Source organism: Hyla sarda, unplaced genomic scaffold (genome assembly GCF_029499605.1).
Source record: "Hyla sarda isolate aHylSar1 unplaced genomic scaffold, aHylSar1.hap1 scaffold_1782, whole genome shotgun sequence".
Lineage (NCBI taxonomy): Eukaryota > Metazoa > Chordata > Amphibia > Anura > Hylidae > Hyla > Hyla sarda.
Genome location: NW_026608427.1, coordinates 56,257 through 69,584, shown reverse-complemented (window position 1 = coordinate 69,584; position 13,328 = coordinate 56,257). Strand labels below are relative to the sequence as shown.

The window sequence follows — 13,328 nt, the reverse complement described above, 5'->3', positions numbered from 1 at the left end:
CTTCCAGCCATCCATTGAACTAATGGATTGGTCATCAGCTGGCTGTCTATGTCCCGCATCAATATAGACCAAAGTACAGAGGGTTAGGCTATGCTATTGTGCACCTACCTGATGCATCAGAAGGTGCGAGGCCCTTGCTAAATTCTGTGCACAGACTTTGAGATCTATACTTTAGACTGTATCTAAACCTGCTCCAACATGGACTGACATTCTGGCCTACTTTCAGCCGATGCGACTTGTCTGTCGCTGAACAGTCGCTTTTTATGTATTCAGCACCTATGTATAATGTTGTAAAAATGCTCTAGAAGCTAAAGTCGCAGAAATGTCACACATATTTGGCCTGCAACTTTCTGTGCGACAAATTCAGACAGGAAAAATCAGTATAAATCCTTAGAAAATTATCCCCCAGTGTCTCCATCTGCTGGCGGTATTGAATAAGCATTGCTGCACTGATGGGGTATGCATTAGACGAAAAAAAAGAAGAAAAAGAAGAATAATACGCCCAGAAAAGAGGCGAAAAGGAGAAAAACGTAAAAAAACGTGAAAAAAAAGTAAGAGGAAGAGAAGGGAAAAAAAGGTGGAAATGGGTTTAAAAGTGATTTCGGCGGAGAAATATATATATATATATATATATATATATATATATATATATATACGCGCACACACACACATATATATAAACGTATTCTCCGTTGAGATATTGCAGCCGCTGCTGTGTCCAGGCCCAGGAGCCTTAGCACTGTGCTGTGATGTCACTCAATACCACTGACATCACTAGGTGTAAACAACATCTCTCCTTTGCTGTGTATGTGACTATGGAGCTGTTTGGTGATGTCGTCTATTATGGCCTTCATAGAAGCAACAGGAGATTGTTGCATCCATCTAGAACCCTCAGAACTACAGTGCTATGATGTCACTCACTTCCACAGGCCTTGCAGAGTGTAAACAACAACAACCCAGCTTTGTTGTGTATGTAACCATAGGGATTTGTGATGTCACCTAGAACCTTCACAGCAGCGACAGCTTTATGAGGAGCATCAGCACTGCTCTGCCTGAGCAGAACCATCACCGCCATAGGTTGTCAAATAACCCGGATTTAACCCACACAGGTAAGTCCAATGGGGTGCAGGCATGTCCTCTATGCTTACAGCTTCCCGTGGGTGTTGGTTTGATACCGTTTGGGGACAGCCAAGGAGGCATCTGCAGGCAACAAAGGTAGGTGTGTGCTTGTGTGTGTGTTTCCTATGCAGATCCTAAGCCCAGTGTCACATGCAAGTAGGAGGAGTAAGAAGGGTTCCTGGCAAATCCGGGTTATGGATTGCATTTAAAAAGGCCCCGTGGGAGTGCAATGGGCCCCTGTCTTGCTGCTTAGCAATAATGGTATGGGTTTAGGTTCTGCTGTGTGTACTGGTGGTTGACTGCCCCCCAGCCCAGAGTGTGCATGGAAAATTGTCTGGCAGCCTCCCTGACAGCAAGCAGTGATAGTGCCCATGAAGGGGACCTTGTTGGGCCCGCCCCTTTCACGGTTATCGCTTCTCGGCCTTTTGGCTAAGATCAAGTGTAGTATCTGTTCTTATCAGTTTAATATCTGATACGTCCCCTATCTGGGGACCATATATTAAATGGATTTTTGAGAACGGGGGCCGATTTCGAAGCTTGCTTCCGTCGCCCTATGCATTGACCCGATATGGCAGTATCTTCGGGTACAGTGCACCACCCCCTTACAGGGTTAAAAAGAAAGATTCCTACTTTCATTGCTACCTGCTTGCTGGCTAGCCAGCTAGCCAGCCCTGTGGGCCTTGCTGCTGCAGCCAAAAAACAAAAGGTGGTGCTGCTGCTGCTGCTTCTGCTGCTTCTGCTTCTGCTTGTGTCTGGCCCCTGTTGGAGCGTCCAGGCACAGGACTTCTGCTGCTGCTGACTAAATGGCCTCCTTAATTGGATCATTTGAGTAGCCAGCACACCTGTGCAGGTAGGGCATGACATGATAGGCAGCTGCCTTGATAGCGGGTGGGTGCTGAATGTTCCTAATTGACAAAATAAGATTAATGCTTATGAAGAAATATAAAATCTCATCCCTTCCCCAATATCGCGCCACACCCCTACCCCTTAATTCCCTGGTTGAACTTGATGGACATATGTCTTTTTTCGACCGTACTAACTATGTAACTATGTAACATAACATGGGGGGGGGGGGGGGGGTCTCCTGGCTGTTCACACAGGTGTGTCATTGCTGTACATTGACCATGCATTGCTTCTGTGGTATTGCAAAGGCAAAGACAAATGCTTCCAGCCATCCATTGCACTAATGGATTGGTCATCAGCTGGCTGTCTATGTCCCGCATCAATATAGACCAAAGTACAGAGGGTTAGGCTATGCTATTGTGCACCTACCTGATGCATCAGAAGGTGCGAGGCCCTTGCTAAATTCTGTGCACAGACTTTGAGATCTATACTTTAGACTGTATCTAAACCTGCTCCAACATGGACTGACATTCTGGCCTACTTTCAGCCGATGCGACTTGTCTGTCGCTGAACAGTCGCTTTTTATGTATTCAGCACCTATGTATAATGTTGTAAAAATGCTCTAGAAGCTAAAGTCGCAGAAATGTCACACATATTTGGCCTGCAACTTTCTGTGCGACAAATTCAGACAGGAAAAATCAGTATAAATCCTTAGAAAATTATCCCCCAGTGTCTCCATCTGCTGGCGGTATTGAATAAGCATTGCTGCACTGATGGGGTATGCATTAGACGAAAAAAAAGAAGAAAAAGAAGAATAATACGCCCAGAAAAGAGGCGAAAAGGAGAAAAACGTAAAAAAACGTGAAAAAAAAGTAAGAGGAAGAGAAGGGAAAAAAAGGTGGAAATGGGTTTAAAAGTGATTTCGGCGGAGAAATATATATATATATATATATATATATATATATATATATATATATATACGCGCACACACACACATATATATAAACGTATTCTCCGTTGAGATATTGCAGCCGCTGCTGTGTCCAGGCCCAGGAGCCTTAGCACTGTGCTGTGATGTCACTCAATACCACTGACATCACTAGGTGTAAACAACATCTCTCCTTTGCTGTGTATGTGACTATGGAGCTGTTTGATGATGTCGTCTATTATGGCCTTCATAGAAGCAACAGGAGATTGTTGCATCCATCTAGAACCCTCAGAACTACAGTGCTATGATGTCACTCACTTCCACAGGCCTTGCAGAGTGTAAACAACAACAACCCAGCTTTGTTGTGTATGTAACCATAGGGATTTGTGATGTCACCTAGAACCTTCACAGCAGCGACAGCTTTATGAGGAGCATCAGCACTGCTCTGCCTGAGCAGAACCATCACCGCCATAGGTTGTCAAATAACCCGGATTTAACCCACACAGGTAAGTCCAATGGGGTGCAGGCATGTCCTCTATGCTTACAGCTTCCCGTGGGTGTTGGTTTGATACCGTTTGGGGACAGCCAAGGAGGCATCTGCAGGCAACAAAGGTAGGTGTGTGCTTGTGTGTGTGTTTCCTATGCAGATCCTAAGCCCAGTGTCACATGCAAGTAGGAGGAGTAAGAAGGGTTCCTGGCAAATCCGGGTTATGGATTGCATTTAAAAAGGCCCCGTGGGAGTGCAATGGGCCCCTGTCTTGCTGCTTAGCAATAATGGTATGGGTTTAGGTTCTGCTGTGTGTACTGGTGGTTGACTGCCCCCCAGCCCAGAGTGTGCATGGAAAATTGTCTGGCAGCCTCCCTGACAGCAAGCAGTGATAGTGCCCATGAAGGGGACCTTGTTGGGCCCGCCCCTTTCACGGTTATCGCTTCTCGGCCTTTTGGCTAAGATCAAGTGTAGTATCTGTTCTTATCAGTTTAATATCTGATACGTCCCCTATCTGGGGACCATATATTAAATGGATTTTTGAGAACGGGGGCCGATTTCGAAGCTTGCTTCCGTCGCCCTATGCATTGACCCGATATGGCAGTATCTTCGGGTACAGTGCACCACCCCCTTACAGGGTTAAAAAGAAAGATTCCTACTTTCATTGCTACCTGCTTGCTGGCTAGCCAGCTAGCCAGCCCTGTGGGCCTTGCTGCTGCAGCCAAAAAACAAAAGGTGGTGCTGCTGCTGCTGCTTCTGCTGCTTCTGCTTCTGCTTGTGTCTGGCCCCTGTATGAGCGTCCAGGCACAGGACTTCTGCTGCTGCTGACTAAATGGCCTCCTTAATTGGATCATTTGAGTAGCCAGCACACCTGTGCAGGTAGGGCATGACATGATAGGCAGCTGCCTTGATAGCGGGTGGGTGCTGAATGTTCCTAATTGACAAAATAAGATTAATGCTTATGAAGAAATATAAAATCTCATCCCTTCCCCAATATCGCGCCACACCCCTACCCCTTAATTCCCTGGTTGAACTTGATGGACATATGTCTTTTTTTGACCGTACTAACTATGTAACTATGTAACATAACATGGGGGGGGGGGGGGGGGGGGGTCTCCTGGCTGTTCACACAGGTGTGTCATTGCTGTACATTGACCATGCATTGCTTCTGTGGTATTGCAAAGGCAAAGACAAATGCTTCCAGCCATCCATTGCACTAATGGATTGGTCATCAGCTGGCTGTCTATGTCCCGCATCAATATAGACCAAAGTACAGAGGGTTAGGCTATGCTATTGTGCACCTACCTGATGCATCAGAAGGTGCGAGGCCCTTGCTAAATTCTGTGCACAGACTTTGAGATCTATACTTTAGACTGTATCTAAACCTGCTCCAACATGGACTGACATTCTGGCCTACTTTCAGCCGATGCGACTTGTCTGTCGCTGAACAGTCGCTTTTTATGTATTCAGCACCTATGTATAATGTTGTAAAAATGCTCTAGAAGCTAAAGTCGCAGAAATGTCACACATATTTGGCCTGCAACTTTCTGTGCGACAAATTCAGACAGGAAAAATCAGTATAAATCCTTAGAAAATTATCCCCCAGTGTCTCCATCTGCTGGCGGTATTGAATAAGCATTGCTGCACTGATGGGGTATGCATTAGACGAAAAAAAAGAAGAAAAAGAAGAATAATACGCCCAGAAAAGAGGCGAAAAGGAGAAAAACGTAAAAAAACGTGAAAAAAAAGTAAGAGGAAGAGAAGGGAAAAAAAGGTGGAAATGGGTTTAAAAGTGATTTCGGCGGAGAAATATATATATATATATATATATATATATATATATATATATATATACGCGCACACACACACATATATATAAACGTATTCTCCGTTGAGATATTGCAGCCGCTGCTGTGTCCAGGCCCAGGAGCCTTAGCACTGTGCTGTGATGTCACTCAATACCACTGACATCACTAGGTGTAAACAACATCTCTCCTTTGCTGTGTATGTGACTATGGAGCTGTTTGGTGATGTCGTCTATTATGGCCTTCATAGAAGCAACAGGAGATTGTTGCATCCATCTAGAACCCTCAGAACTACAGTGCTATGATGTCACTCACTTCCACAGGCCTTGCAGAGTGTAAACAACAACAACCCAGCTTTGTTGTGTATGTAACCATAGGGATTTGTGATGTCACCTAGAACCTTCACAGCAGCGACAGCTTTATGAGGAGCATCAGCACTGCTCTGCCTGAGCAGAACCATCACCGCCATAGGTTGTCAAATAACCCGGATTTAACCCACACAGGTAAGTCCAATGGGGTGCAGGCATGTCCTCTATGCTTACAGCTTCCCGTGGGTGTTGGTTTGATACCGTTTGGGGACAGCCAAGGAGGCATCTGCAGGCAACAAAGGTAGGTGTGTGCTTGTGTGTGTGTTTCCTATGCAGATCCTAAGCCCAGTGTCACATGCAAGTAGGAGGAGTAAGAAGGGTTCCTGGCAAATCCGGGTTATGGATTGCATTTAAAAAGGCCCCGTGGGAGTGCAATGGGCCCCTGTCTTGCTGCTTAGCAATAATGGTATGGGTTTAGGTTCTGCTGTGTGTACTGGTGGTTGACTGCCCCCCAGCCCAGAGTGTGCATGGAAAATTGTCTGGCAGCCTCCCTGACAGCAAGCAGTGATAGTGCCCATGAAGGGGACCTTGTTGGGCCCGCCCCTTTCACGGTTATCGCTTCTCGGCCTTTTGGCTAAGATCAAGTGTAGTATCTGTTCTTATCAGTTTAATATCTGATACGTCCCCTATCTGGGGACCATATATTAAATGGATTTTTGAGAACGGGGGCCGATTTCGAAGCTTGCTTCCGTCGCCGTATGCATTGACCCGATATGGCAGTATCTTCGGGTACAGTGCACCACCCCCTTACAGGGTTAAAAAGAAAGATTCCTACTTTCATTGCTACCTGCTTGCTGGCTAGCCAGCTAGCCAGCCCTGTGGGCCTTGCTGCTGCAGCCAAAAAACAAAAGGTGGTGCTGCTGCTGCTGCTTCTGCTGCTTCTGCTTCTGCTTGTGTCTGGCCCCTGTTGGAGCGTCCAGGCACAGGACTTCTGCTGCTGCTGACTAAATGGCCTCCTTAATTGGATCATTTGAGTAGCCAGCACACCTGTGCAGGTAGGGCATGACATGATAGGCAGCTGCCTTGATAGCGGGTGGGTGCTGAATGTTCCTAATTGACAAAATAAGATTAATGCTTATGAAGAAATATAAAATCTCATCCCTTCCCCAATATCGCGCCACACCCCTACCCCTTAATTCCCTGGTTGAACTTGATGGACATATGTCTTTTTTCGACCGTACTAACTATGTAACTATGTAACATAACATGGGGGGGGGGGGGGGTCTCCTGGCTGTTCACACAGGTGTGTCATTGCTGTACATTGACCATGCATTGCTTCTGTGGTATTGCAAAGGCAAAGACAAATGCTTCCAGCCATCCATTGCACTAATGGATTGGTCATCAGCTGGCTGTCTATGTCCCGCATCAATATAGACCAAAGTACAGAGGGTTAGGCTATGCTATTGTGCACCTACCTGATGCATCAGAAGGTGCGAGGCCCTTGCTAAATTCTGTGCACAGACTTTGAGATCTATACTTTAGACTGTATCTAAACCTGCTCCAACATGGACTGACATTCTGGCCTACTTTCAGCCGATGCGACTTGTCTGTCGCTGAACAGTCGCTTTTTATGTATTCAGCACCTATGTATAATGTTGTAAAAATGCTCTAGAAGCTAAAGTCGCAGAAATGTCACACATATTTGGCCTGCAACTTTCTGTGCGACAAATTCAGACAGGAAAAATCAGTATAAATCCTTAGAAAATTATCCCCCAGTGTCTCCATCTGCTGGCGGTATTGAATAAGCATTGCTGCACTGATGGGGTATGCATTAGACGAAAAAAAAGAAGAAAAAGAAGAATAATACGCCCAGAAAAGAGGCGAAAAGGAGAAAAACGTAAAAAAACGTGAAAAAAAAGTAAGAGGAAGAGAAGGGAAAAAAAGGTGGAAATGGGTTTAAAAGTGATTTCGGCGGAGAAATATATATATATATATATATATATATATATATATATATATATACGCGCACACACACACATATATATAAACGTATTCTCCGTTGAGATATTGCAGCCGCTGCTGTGTCCAGGCCCAGGAGCCTTAGCACTGTGCTGTGATGTCACTCAATACCACTGACATCACTAGGTGTAAACAACATCTCTCCTTTGCTGTGTATGTGACTATGGAGCTGTTTGGTGATGTCGTCTATTATGGCCTTCATAGAAGCAACAGGAGATTGTTGCATCCATCTAGAACCCTCAGAACTACAGTGCTATGATGTCACTCACTTCCACAGGCCTTGCAGAGTGTAAACAACAACAACCCAGCTTTGTTGTGTATGTAACCATAGGGATTTGTGATGTCACCTAGAACCTTCACAGCAGCGACAGCTTTATGAGGAGCATCAGCACTGCTCTGCCTGAGCAGAACCATCACCGCCATAGGTTGTCAAATAACCCGGATTTAACCCACACAGGTAAGTCCAATGGGGTGCAGGCATGTCCTCTATGCTTACAGCTTCCCGTGGGTGTTGGTTTGATACCGTTTGGGGACAGCCAAGGAGGCATCTGCAGGCAACAAAGGTAGGTGTGTGCTTGTGTGTGTGTTTCCTATGCAGATCCTAAGCCCAGTGTCACATGCAAGTAGGAGGAGTAAGAAGGGTTCCTGGCAAATCCGGGTTATGGATTGCATTTAAAAAGGCCCCGTGGGAGTGCAATGGGCCCCTGTCTTGCTGCTTAGCAATAATGGTATGGGTTTAGGTTCTGCTGTGTGTACTGGTGGTTGACTGCCCCCCAGCCCAGAGTGTGCATGGAAAATTGTCTGGCAGCCTCCCTGACAGCAAGCAGTGATAGTGCCCATGAAGGGGACCTTGTTGGGCCCGCCCCTTTCACGGTTATCGCTTCTCGGCCTTTTGGCTAAGATCAAGTGTAGTATCTGTTCTTATCAGTTTAATATCTGATACGTCCCCTATCTGGGGACCATATATTAAATGGATTTTTGAGAACGGGGGCCGATTTCGAAGCTTGCTTCCGTCGCCCTATGCATTGACCCGATATGGCAGTATCTTCGGGTACAGTGCACCACCCCCTTACAGGGTTAAAAAGAAAGATTCCTACTTTCATTGCTACCTGCTTGCTGGCTAGCCAGCTAGCCAGCCCTGTGGGCCTTGCTGCTGCAGCCAAAAAACAAAAGGTGGTGCTGCTGCTGCTGCTTCTGCTGCTTCTGCTTCTGCTTGTGTCTGGCCCCTGTTGGAGCGTCCAGGCACAGGACTTCTGCTGCTGCTGACTAAATGGCCTCCTTAATTGGATCATTTGAGTAGCCAGCACACCTGTGCAGGTAGGGCATGACATGATAGGCAGCTGCCTTGATAGCGGGTGGGTGCTGAATGTTCCTAATTGACAAAATAAGATTAATGCTTATGAAGAAATATAAAATCTCATCCCTTCCCCAATATCGCGCCACACCCCTACCCCTTAATTCCCTGGTTGAACTTGATGGACATATGTCTTTTTTCGACCGTACTAACTATGTAACTATGTAACATAACATGGGGGGGGGGGGGGGGTCTCCTGGCTGTTCACACAGGTGTGTCATTGCTGTACATTGACCATGCATTGCTTCTGTGGTATTGCAAAGGCAAAGACAAATGCTTCCAGCCATCCATTGCACTAATGGATTGGTCATCAGCTGGCTGTCTATGTCCCGCATCAATATAGACCAAAGTACAGAGGGTTAGGCTATGCTATTGTGCACCTACCTGATGCATCAGAAGGTGCGAGGCCCTTGCTAAATTCTGTGCACAGACTTTGAGATCTATACTTTAGACTGTATCTAAACCTGCTCCAACATGGACTGACATTCTGGCCTACTTTCAGCCGATGCGACTTGTCTGTCGCTGAACAGTCGCTTTTTATGTATTCAGCACCTATGTATAATGTTGTAAAAATGCTCTAGAAGCTAAAGTCGCAGAAATGTCACACATATTTGGCCTGCAACTTTCTGTGCGACAAATTCAGACAGGAAAAATCAGTATAAATCCTTAGAAAATTATCCCCCAGTGTCTCCATCTGCTGGCGGTATTGAATAAGCATTGCTGCACTGATGGGGTATGCATTAGACGAAAAAAAAGAAGAAAAAGAAGAATAATACGCCCAGAAAAGAGGCGAAAAGGAGAAAAACGTAAAAAAACGTGAAAAAAAAGTAAGAGGAAGAGAAGGGAAAAAAAGGTGGAAATGGGTTTAAAAGTGATTTCGGCGGAGAAATATATATATATATATATATATATATATATATATATATATATATATACGCGCACACACACACATATATATAAACGTATTCTCCGTTGAGATATTGCAGCCGCTGCTGTGTCCAGGCCCAGGAGCCTTAGCACTGTGCTGTGATGTCACTCAATACCACTGACATCACTAGGTGTAAACAACATCTCTCCTTTGCTGTGTATGTGACTATGGAGCTGTTTGGTGATGTCGTCTATTATGGCCTTCATAGAAGCAACAGGAGATTGTTGCATCCATCTAGAACCCTCAGAACTACAGTGCTATGATGTCACTCACTTCCACAGGCCTTGCAGAGTGTAAACAACAACAACCCAGCTTTGTTGTGTATGTAACCATAGGGATTTGTGATGTCACCTAGAACCTTCACAGCAGCGACAGCTTTATGAGGAGCATCAGCACTGCTCTGCCTGAGCAGAACCATCACCGCCATAGGTTGTCAAATAACCCGGATTTAACCCACACAGGTAAGTCCAATGGGGTGCAGGCATGTCCTCTATGCTTACAGCTTCCCGTGGGTGTTGGTTTGATACCGTTTGGGGACAGCCAAGGAGGCATCTGCAGGCAACAAAGGTAGGTGTGTGCTTGTGTGTGTGTTTCCTATGCAGATCCTAAGCCCAGTGTCACATGCAAGTAGGAGGAGTAAGAAGGGTTCCTGGCAAATCCGGGTTATGGATTGCATTTAAAAAGGCCCCGTGGGAGTGCAATGGGCCCCTGTCTTGCTGCTTAGCAATAATGGTATGGGTTTAGGTTCTGCTGTGTGTACTGGTGGTTGACTGCCCCCCAGCCCAGAGTGTGCATGGAAAATTGTCTGGCAGCCTCCCTGACAGCAAGCAGTGATAGTGCCCATGAAGGGGACCTTGTTGGGCCCGCCCCTTTCACGGTTATCGCTTCTCGGCCTTTTGGCTAAGATCAAGTGTAGTATCTGTTCTTATCAGTTTAATATCTGATACGTCCCCTATCTGGGGACCATATATTAAATGGATTTTTGAGAACGGGGGCCGATTTCGAAGCTTGCTTCCGTCGCCCTATGCATTGACCCGATATGGCAGTATCTTCGGGTACAGTGCACCACCCCCTTACAGGGTTAAAAAGAAAGATTCCTACTTTCATTGCTACCTGCTTGCTGGCTAGCCAGCTAGCCAGCCCTGTGGGCCTTGCTGCTGCAGCCAAAAAACAAAAGGTGGTGCTGCTGCTGCTGCTTCTGCTGCTTCTGCTTCTGCTTGTGTCTGGCCCCTGTTGGAGCGTCCAGGCACAGGACTTCTGCTGCTGCTGACTAAATGGCCTCCTTAATTGGATCATTTGAGTAGCCAGCACACCTGTGCAGGTAGGGCATGACATGATAGGCAGCTGCCTTGATAGCGGGTGGGTGCTGAATGTTCCTAATTGACAAAATAAGATTAATGCTTATGAAGAAATATAAAATCTCATCCCTTCCCCAATATCGCGCCACACCCCTACCCCTTAATTCCCTGGTTGAACTTGATGGACATATGTCTTTTTTCGACCGTACTAACTATGTAACTATGTAACATAACATGGGGGGGGGGGGGGGGGGTCTCCTGGCTGTTCACACAGGTGTGTCATTGCTGTACATTGACCATGCATTGCTTCTGTGGTATTGCAAAGGCAAAGACAAATGCTTCCAGCCATCCATTGCACTAATGGATTGGTCATCAGCTGGCTGTCTATGTCCCGCATCAATATAGACCAAAGTACAGAGGGTTAGGCTATGCTATTGTGCACCTACCTGATGCATCAGAAGGTGCGAGGCCCTTGCTAAATTCTGTGCACAGACTTTGAGATCTATACTTTAGACTGTATCTAAACCTGCTCCAACATGGACTGACATTCTGGCCTACTTTCAGCCGATGCGACTTGTCTGTCGCTGAACAGTCGCTTTTTATGTATTCAGCACCTATGTATAATGTTGTAAAAATGCTCTAGAAGCTAAAGTCGCAGAAATGTCACACATATTTGGCCTGCAACTTTCTGTGCGACAAATTCAGACAGGAAAAATCAGTATAAATCCTTAGAAAATTATCCCCCAGTGTCTCCATCTGCTGGCGGTATTGAATAAGCATTGCTGCACTGATGGGGTATGCATTAGACGAAAAAAAAGAAGAAAAAGAAGAATAATACGCCCAGAAAAGAGGCGAAAAGGAGAAAAACGTAAAAAAACGTGAAAAAAAAGTAAGAGGAAGAGAAGGGAAAAAAAGGTGGAAATGGGTTTAAAAGTGATTTCGGCGGAGAAATATATATATATATATATATATATATATATATATACGCGCACACACACACATATATATAAACGTATTCTCCGTTGAGATATTGCAGCCGCTGCTGTGTCCAGGCCCAGGAGCCTTAGCACTGTGCTGTGATGTCACTCAATACCACTGACATCACTAGGTGTAAACAACATCTCTCCTTTGCTGTGTATGTGACTATGGAGCTGTTTGGTGATGTCGTCTATTATGGCCTTCATAGAAGCAACAGGAGATTGTTGCATCCATCTAGAACCCTCAGAACTACAGTGCTATGATGTCACTCACTTCCACAGGCCTTGCAGAGTGTAAACAACAACAACCCAGCTTTGTTGTGTATGTAACCATAGGGATTTGTGATGTCACCTAGAACCTTCACAGCAGCGACAGCTTTATGAGGAGCATCAGCACTGCTCTGCCTGAGCAGAACCATCACCGCCATAGGTTGTCAAATAACCCGGATTTAACCCACACAGGTAAGTCCAATGGGGTGCAGGCATGTCCTCTATGCTTACAGCTTCCCGTGGGTGTTGGTTTGATACCGTTTGGGGACAGCCAAGGAGGCATCTGCAGGCAACAAAGGTAGGTGTGTGCTTGTGTGTGTGTTTCCTATGCAGATCCTAAGCCCAGTGTCACATGCAAGTAGGAGGAGTAAGAAGGGTTCCTGGCAAATCCGGGTTATGGATTGCATTTAAAAAGGCCCCGTGGGAGTGCAATGGGCCCCTGTCTTGCTGCTTAGCAATAATGGTATGGGTTTAGGTTCTGCTGTGTGTACTGGTGGTTGACTGCCCCCCAGCCCAGAGTGTGCATGGAAAATTGTCTGGCAGCCTCCCTGACAGCAAGCAGTGATAGTGCCCATGAAGGGGACCTTGTTGGGCCCGCCCCTTTCACGGTTATCGCTTCTCGGCCTTTTGGCTAAGATCAAGTGTAGTATCTGCATTTGGTCTGGTCGGAAGGTGTCTGTGGTACCCCGCTTCTCGGCCTTGGGGGATTGTCTCTCCTTACGGAGGGACTTCACCCCCTTGCTGCTATTGGGGAGCGGGCTTAGTCCACAGACAACGGGTTGCGATCCCCCTGTCTCTGGGACCTTGTGTCTCAGAAGGCATTTTCGGTACGTTGAGCGTTACCTGTAGCTTCGGAAGCACCTAGGGTACCCCCGACCTCTGCCTTGGGTAAGGGTTCCGCTTTTATAGCGGGATTCCGAGCCCCTGCTGCTATTGGGGAAGGGGCTTAGTCCCTGGGTGTGGAAGATGCCGTTCTCCTGGGCTTTCCCCTC

The 13,328-nt window shown here is 46.3% G+C and overlaps 5 non-coding genes and 1 pseudogene across 5 annotated transcripts; all 6 read left to right on the top strand.

The window, feature by feature from the left end:
* Positions 1–1,528: 1,528 nt before the first annotated feature.
* Positions 1,529–1,719, top strand: LOC130313787 (U2 spliceosomal RNA). Its single transcript, XR_008861650.1, has one exon. It is a non-coding gene; the product is annotated as a U2 spliceosomal RNA (small nuclear RNA).
* A 2,096-nt stretch (positions 1,720–3,815) lies between these two features.
* Positions 3,816–4,006, top strand: LOC130313786 (U2 spliceosomal RNA). The gene has a single exon (XR_008861649.1). It is a non-coding gene; the product is annotated as a U2 spliceosomal RNA (small nuclear RNA).
* Positions 4,007–6,104: 2,098 nt separating this feature from the next.
* Positions 6,105–6,295, top strand: LOC130313789 (U2 spliceosomal RNA). The gene has a single exon (XR_008861652.1). It is a non-coding gene; the product is annotated as a U2 spliceosomal RNA (small nuclear RNA).
* A 2,090-nt stretch (positions 6,296–8,385) lies between these two features.
* Positions 8,386–8,576, top strand: LOC130313785 (U2 spliceosomal RNA). Its single transcript, XR_008861648.1, has one exon. It is a non-coding gene; the product is annotated as a U2 spliceosomal RNA (small nuclear RNA).
* Positions 8,577–10,671: 2,095 nt separating this feature from the next.
* Positions 10,672–10,862, top strand: LOC130313784 (U2 spliceosomal RNA). Its single transcript, XR_008861647.1, has one exon. It is a non-coding gene; the product is annotated as a U2 spliceosomal RNA (small nuclear RNA).
* Positions 10,863–12,947: 2,085 nt separating this feature from the next.
* LOC130313796 (U2 spliceosomal RNA) lies at positions 12,948–13,165 on the top strand (annotated as a pseudogene).
* The last annotated feature ends 163 nt before the right edge of the window (positions 13,166–13,328 follow it).